Source organism: Heteronotia binoei, chromosome 16 (assembly GCF_032191835.1).
Source record: "Heteronotia binoei isolate CCM8104 ecotype False Entrance Well chromosome 16, APGP_CSIRO_Hbin_v1, whole genome shotgun sequence".
Classification (NCBI taxonomy): Eukaryota; Metazoa; Chordata; class Lepidosauria; order Squamata; family Gekkonidae; genus Heteronotia; species Heteronotia binoei.
The window spans coordinates 23,007,366-23,015,378 of NC_083238.1; positions in this window are offsets into that span (position 1 = coordinate 23,007,366).

Consider the following 8,013-nt stretch of genomic DNA (forward strand, 5'->3'; position numbering starts at 1 on the left):
GATGGTCTGACATAGTACAAGGCAGTTTCATGTGTTCAGGTGTGTTTATGTGATGGGCTGCTTGACCAGAGACACTGAGAGCCATTGAAAAGGCTGTGAAAAAAATACTACCGTTCCTTTTGTCTTAGTGATCCAAAATCCATGTGCACATGTATACATGCGACAAAGAAAGTAGCTGCAACCCCATTGGTGTATGATCTGCAATGAAGTAGTGTGCCCTGACTATATTTAAGAAATGAATTTAACACAAACTTTTCATATTACACTTGCATATTTGATGTACTATGAGAGTTGGATCCAACCAGCTTCTTCGTTGGGAGAAATGGGAAGACTGTTGACCACTCAAAATGGCTATACTGGGGATCATGGGACTTGCGTGGATGAAAAGACACATGGGACACTTTGTAGAGAGGAAAGGAATTAGGTGAGATTAAGTGAAAATGTTGGGTGGAAACTCTATAAGTTTCATTTTTTAAAATAGTTGCATTTATGGTATGCTAAATCCAGGTTAATATTTTGCTTTGTCATTGGTTTTGCTTAGGTACTTTTAGAGATGTGATCAAATACAGGGCTGTAGAAGGTCATCTGTTTAGGAACTTGGAAGGCACAGACACATTATCGTTATCTGGCATGTTGGTGTTACTTTGTGAGCTTCAGGCAATATGATGAACATTCCTAAACTTAGTAGGGCTAGACAGGGGATTTCCTAGATTTATTTATTGCTGTGAACACAGCTGAAATAATTCTGTCTTTACTGTCTTGATGACTGCCTTAATCTGATTGCTCACTCACATGGAGATTGCAAGCTATTAGTTGCTTGGTGTTTTGGGGCACTGAATTGTAACAATTTTGTACCACGATTTGTGCTGATGTTCTGTATGGCCAACATGATTGAAAAGTGACTGTAAGTATTTGCTTTATGCGGCTAATCTCTCTTTTACTCATTGTGAATTAACTGTATTTCCATTTGCTTTGCATAGCTCAATTGCTTGCATATATTGTCAGAAACAGAATATCACAGTACCTTTGACTAAGGATGCCCACCTCGATTAATAGAATACAGTGTTAACAGAACTGAAGGAAGCCATGCTGGACAAGACTAGCAGTTAATCTAGACCAAGGATGTAAAATTTATCAGTTATGTGGGCTGGATTTGACAAAAATGGGACTTTGTGGAGCTGGGCCATGCATGTCATAAAATGTAATGCCAGGTAGCGAAGACATAAACTTTATAAAGGATAAAAACACAATTAAATATTTTTTACTTGCAAACATTAAAATGGAAAGGTGGGGGAATACTGGGATTTGGCAATGCAATTTTAAAAATAAAATTTCAAGAAAAATCACAAGAATCACAGCAGAAACTAAAAATATAAAATCTGCTGAGCCTAGGAAAACATGAAATAGCTGGGCATTGCAAGCTCCACCCCCCCCCCCCAGGTCTACTCAGACTGGCAATGGCTCTCCAGTGTAATAGCCCCTTTGGTTGTGGGTTCCCAAGTTAGGGTATTCACTAGGCACCAGTTCTCAGATCCATTCAGGATCAAGCTGATTTTCCAGCAAGCAACAGCTTCAACTGGCCATACAAACACTGGAAAGTGAAACTACTTGAGCTCCAGTCCCTTGAAATACATTGCAGCACAGGGAAAGTTGCAAGGAAAACTGTGTGGCACATATCTAAAGCTCTGAGTGGCTCCCCACCAGAGCTGCTGGAAGAGGGGTGGAAAGGGATCACCTTGCGGCAGCTATGGGGAGGGGGGAGGCTGTATGGCAGCAAGCTGAGAGCTTTCCTCCTCAGTGGTGGTAGGAGAGAAGGCCATGGAGGTTGAAGTCACTATGGGCCCCCCAATTCTTCAAATCCTGGCTACAGGGCTGGTGAGGAGGACCTAAAGAACCTCTTGTTGAGGGTGAAAGAGGAGAGCACAAAAGTAGGCTTGAAACTCAACATCAAAAAAACTAAGATCATGACATCTGGCCCCATTACTCCTTGGCAAATAGAAGGGGAAGACATAGAAGTAGTGACAGATGTAACATTTCTGGGATCCAAGATCACCGCAGATGGTGACTGTAGCCATGAAATTAAAAGACATTTGTTCCTTGGGAGGACAGCTATGGTGAACCTGGGCAGTATAATAAAAAGTAGAGACATCACCCTGCCAACAAAAGTCCGTATAGTCAAAGTGATGGTATTCTCAGTAGTAACGTATGGCTGTGAGAGCTGGACCATAAGGAAGGCCAAGCGCAGAAGAATAGATGCTTTTGAGATATGGTGCTGGAGAAGAATCTTGAGAGTCCCTTGGACTACAAGAAGATCAAATCAGTCAGTCCTAAGGGAAATCAACCCAGACTGTTCCCTGGAAGGTCAGATGCTGAAGCTGAAGCTCAAATACTTTGGCCACCAAATGAGAAGGGAGCACTCCCTGGAAAAGATCCTGATGCTGGGAAAAACAGAAGGCAAAAGAAGAAGGGGACAGCAAAAGATCAGATGGCTGGACAGCGTTACTGATGTAACAAACACGAATTCGAGCAGGCTTCGGAGGATGGTGGAAGACAGGAGGGCCTGGCATGACTTTGTCCATGGGGTCGCAAAGAGTCAGACTCAACTGTGCCACTGAACAACAATTTGTGAGTTTCCTGCATTGTGCAACGGATTGGACTAGATGACCCTGGAGGTCTCTTCCAACACTATTATTTTATGATTCTATGATTAGGCTGAGAGAGAGAGTGACTTCTCTGGGATCACCCAGCAAACCTCCATGGCATGTGCTTTCCAGATTCTAGTTTGATACTCTGACTGTTATATACTACACTGGTTCACAGTTTTCCCTTCTCCCTGGTAGCCTCAAGTGAGTTGTATGGGGGCCACTGCTGGGCCTGGCTAAATTGCACAACTTCATGTTGAAAATTAGATCTAATTGTTTAAATCATTTGCCTTAAAAATCTTCCCTAGGTTTGCAACTCATGAATGCTTATTCATCTAACTCTGGGAGACTTGCTCACAATAAAGCCTGCTTTGAATGACACTGTTAGTATTACTTTTTCGATTCTTTCAAACTGAAGAGCTTGTTTCTAATTGAAAGATTGCATATATTTGCATCGATATTTTTGTCTCGCTGTCCAAGCACAAGAAATGGATAGATTATAAAGATAATAGTTTTAAAAGCTCATTAGCAGGCTCTACGCAAATAATGCCAGTGCTAATTAAAAGCTAGTTCACACTACTAAGCTCTACTGTACGAACGTGTAGGTTGGTATATGACAGTGTGGAAGAAATGTAGCTACAATCATGGTTCTCCGTGTGCGCTGTTGCTCACACTGGCCTCTTATGCAAGCCTTTTCAGCAATGGCCCCCCGATGGTGGAATCAACTTCCAGAGGTGGTGCGAGCCCTGCGGGACTTGAATCAGTTCCGCAGGGCTTGCAAAACCATCCTCTTTCAGCTTGCTTTCAAGACAGAACCCGGCTAAATTGACTTTTAGCCATCTAGCCGTCTTATACATGACTGTGAACTGTAGCACCTTAACTATTAACTTATAACAGCTGTTTTATCTATTTTAACCTAATCTTTAACCGTAATTTAATTTGTCCTCTGTCTCGATTGCATTTTATTGAAATCATGGTTGTCCCGTGTCTGTGAGCCGCCCTGAGCCTGCCTTCGGCGGGGGAGGGCGGGATACAAAAATAAATTTACCTTACCTTACCTTATGTAGGCACATACATGTAGACAGGGAAAAAGAGAATGGGAACAATCTATGGAAGAATTGGAACAATACAAAGCCACACAGCATTGTAAGCCAGAAAGTGTAGATATGCTTACTAACAATTCCCTCAACTTCAGAAGGATATAATAATTTAGGCACATTCTGCTTAATAGCCAGGGCTTTTTTTGAACAGGAATGAAGTTCTGGCTGACTTGGCGTCAGGAGGTGTAGCTTAATATGCAAATGAGTTCCTGCTGGCCTTTTTCTACAAAAAAGCCCTGTTTGAAACAATGGTGATGTCAGGGTGTGTGGCCTAACATGCAAATGAGTTCCTGCTGGGCTTTTTCCTACAAAAAAGCCCTGTTAATAGCTATTATGTACAATCCTAATGACCACCAGAAAATCATTTCTTGAGTTAGTTATAGGATGCACACAATAAAATGGTGCCGTTAAGACTTGTAATTAAACTTGCATTATCAAATCTTTCACCATTAATTCTATGATATGACATTTTCCCTTTTTACAATAATGACTCTGAACTTTAGAATGCAGAAGCAGAGGACCTGCAAGTACTCTTAATGACATCTTATTTTCCCCTCCACCATTATTTCCTCTTTCCTTTCCCTGGCAGCCTGCATAGTCTCTTCCCTTTTCCTGCTCCTTGTTCTCCTTCTCACCTTACCTTTATTGCCCCCATGTTTTCAGCTTTCCCTCCTTCCCCTGGCAGCCTGTACCTGGAAAAAATATAATCACTATACCACATTGGCTTTTGTGGGGTGGCTGTTGTTGAACAGTAGCAAGCAGCGAAGCCTAAGTGAATCATACAGGTTGTGTGGTATCATGTCATCTGGTGGTTGTTGTTAGTCCTGACCCTAATAAATCCTACCTCAAAGGCCAAAGCAGTCCAAAAAGTCTCCTGCACCCTTTCCACAACTTGGCAGAAACCAAAGCTTGAAGGCTGACAATACTGTTGTGGTTGCCTAGGAATGGTTATTGAGAGGACATTTGTTTCTTAAAGCTAAATGTAATTCTATTATTTTGAGGAAGCTAACCCCCCCTCCCCATTTTGTTTTTTTAAGATTTCAGATTTTTCTGTAAATCTAAGGCTTTTTTCTGGTTTGTCTGTTCATGGCTCAGATCTCTGAATATCCACATATTTTGGCCATGTTCATAATTCTGATGATGATGGCAATATTAATAGAGAAGAATCATCACAGGTGTTTAAAAAAAAACTCTGCAAAGCTGTGGTAAAGATAATGATTCCTTTCCCCCCACATTCCTAGAGCATTATTGTGTAATGTTTCACCATTTTTTTCTGAATGCATGTTAGCCATTTACAGTTAATCGTTATCTGACATTATGCGGAAAAAATCAATTCAAAGCTAATATTTGTAAGGCAGGAAATGAGAGCAGACAGTTGAGTCACAACTTCCAACTAAACAGTTCACATACAATTTGACATGGTGGATTTGAGTACTGTTCTAATGTTAGCCCCAAATAATTTAATTTTATGCCGTTCAAATTTGCTTGTATTGGTGTTTTGATTTTCTTTTTAGAACCATTCTAGCAGTTTTTACAAACTGTTGGATGGACAAGAAGCACCATCCCAGTGCTCCCACCACTTCATTCCTAGCCCTCATTGGTGCTTCTACTCTACATTACACTTTACGAAGGCTTTCCCCATGGTTCATCTGTAGCCAGTTGTCTACATCTATGCTCATAGCCAACTCTTCCTCCCTTCTATTTGATGAATCTGAACACCTAGAAGAAGTGTACCTTTATGTTAGGGTAGTCAAGAAATCACACATGAAATGTTTAGAAGATTCCAAGCTACTACAGTTTAGTGATTTCTAGTATAATTAGTAGTGAATGGCTTGGATCCAGCAGACATTTCTGGTGATAAAAGGGGTTTCCAATATGGGAATGCAATCTTCTCACCTTTCAGCTCCAAATGCCATCCAAATGCTGTTACTAGGGGATAATTAAAAGTCTACAAAGAAAATAGAAATCAGCAAAAATCATACCCACTCTTCCATCCACAGAGATTATTCAGTAGATCCAGCCCTCGGACCTTGTAAGTTATCCCTGTATTATAGGACTTCACATATGCACACACATATTTCCTGGGAGGCCTGATGAATCACAAAATGTCATACAAAGATTTATGCCTGATCAGAATAAGCAAAGATAGGGAATCTTGCTACAGGTCTCCCACTCAAATCAGGTTAGTCAGAGACAAATTATTTTTAAAAAAAGAGAAGAGAAGGTGGACAGTAAGATGTTCACTGGGTTCATTTGGCTTTCCTCATAACCTCTACTACACATTTACCACAATGAGACCATTAATTCCAATCCAAACTTGCCTGACTGGACATACAATCTCTACCTTGCAATAGATCTCTAAATCCAAAAAGTTGCTCCTTGATTACTGTTTAGTTGAGGCAGTGGGCACCCTCTTGTTAATTGGCCTCCCCTTCAGTGACCTAGGGTTGCCAATCCCCAGTTGGGGGCAGGGATTCTTCTGGTTTGGAGGCCCTCCCCCTGCTTCAGGGTCATCAGAAAGTGGGGAAAGATGTCTGCTGGGCACTCCATTGTTCCCTATGGAGACCGATTCCCATAGGGTATAATGAAGAACTGATCCACCGGTATCTGGGACTCGGGGGGGGGGCTGTTTTTTGAGATAGAAGCACCATAGCATCTGTAGCCAGTAGCATAGCATCTGTAGCACATTTGCAGTATAGCAAATGCCTCTCCTCAAAACACTCTCCAAGTTTCAAAAAGATTGGACCAGGGAGTCCAGTTCTATGAGCCCTAAAAGAAGGTGCTCCTATCCTTCATTATTTCCAAATGGAGGGAAGGCATTGAAAAGGTGTGCATTCCCTTTAAATGTGATGGCCAAAACTCCCTTTGGAGTTCTTGTGCTTGTCACAACCTTGCTCCTGGCCCCACCTCCAAAGTCTCCTGGCTCCACCCCCATGGTCTCCAGATATTTCTTGAATTGGACCTGGCAACCCTACAGTGACCTCAGATCCGAATGGCTTCCTGGAAACCAACTGATTCTTACTGAGATATGTTGAGGCACCAGTCATTTTATACCGATTGCTGTTTTTAGATATATATTTTAGATACATTTCAATAAATTGTATGATGGAACCCATCCCGAGCCTGCTTATGGGGAGGGCAGGATACAAATGGAATTAAACAAACAAACAGCAACCCTCATCCCACAAAAGGAAAGCCTAAAACAGGGGGTTTGTAGCACGAAAATAATGGAGCCACACACATTACTGGTATGAAGCGAGGTTTTTTACTTCTGGTATCAAAAGCAGTGTCCAATTGAGCAGCATAGCTCCAAAATACTGAACCTCCTCCCCCGATCCTCAGATCGTCTTTTTAAGCACAAAGCAAGCTTAGTAGGCAGGCTCACAAGTTTATCTGATTCAACATTCCCCACCCCCTTGCAACTCCTTCTAGTACTTTTCCATTCCTCCTGTCTCCTGCCTTTATCAGCTCCAGCAAGAAACTTCTCAATGTGGCCCCTTTGTCTTATCCTAATATACATCTGTGAACATACACCCACTGAAGGCTGCCTGTGCTTCTAACAAACGCTGCATCAGGCAGCCTTGTTTTGAAGGCAGAACATGCTTTCATTCATTATTATAGGGGCATTTATTAATTATTCAGGGGTCCCCCTTCAGTTTCAAACCTTTGGCCCATGGGCCAAAATCAGCCTGCCCAGGCCAATCCAGCCTGGTGAGTGGGGCTCTCTTCTCTCCTGCCTTCCCAGCCCATCCTCACTATTCTGACCTTGAGCTGCCTCCAAGTATAGAGAACAGAGAGTGGGGCTTCCTCTAAGAGTAGGAAGCAGAGGGTGGGTCTGCCAAACTTCCCATCCACCAAACCCAGCCTCCATAGTCCTCACATGTAGGGGCTAGGGAGGTCCTTCTGCTGTGATTGTTGTCCTTTTTTATTTAAAAAAATGCTTTGTAAAATCGCACTATTCTCCCACCTTCCCAATTTAGGCAGGCATCTTTTAAGGGTGATGCTGGTGGGAAGATTTGGGACCAACCATGGTTAAAATTCTGCAAACTCAATGAACTCCAATTTTGCAGAATATTAGTTTTAACAACCTCCCTTCCAGGTTTTTTCTTTGTAGCAGGAACTTAGGGTTGCCAGCCTCCAGGTGAGGCTTGGAGATCTCCCACTTTTACAACTGATCTCCAGCTGGCAGAGATTAGCTCCCCTGGAGAAAATGGCTGCTTTGAAGGGTGGTGTCATGAGCCCTGACGAGGGGGAGCTGAAAGCATTAACAG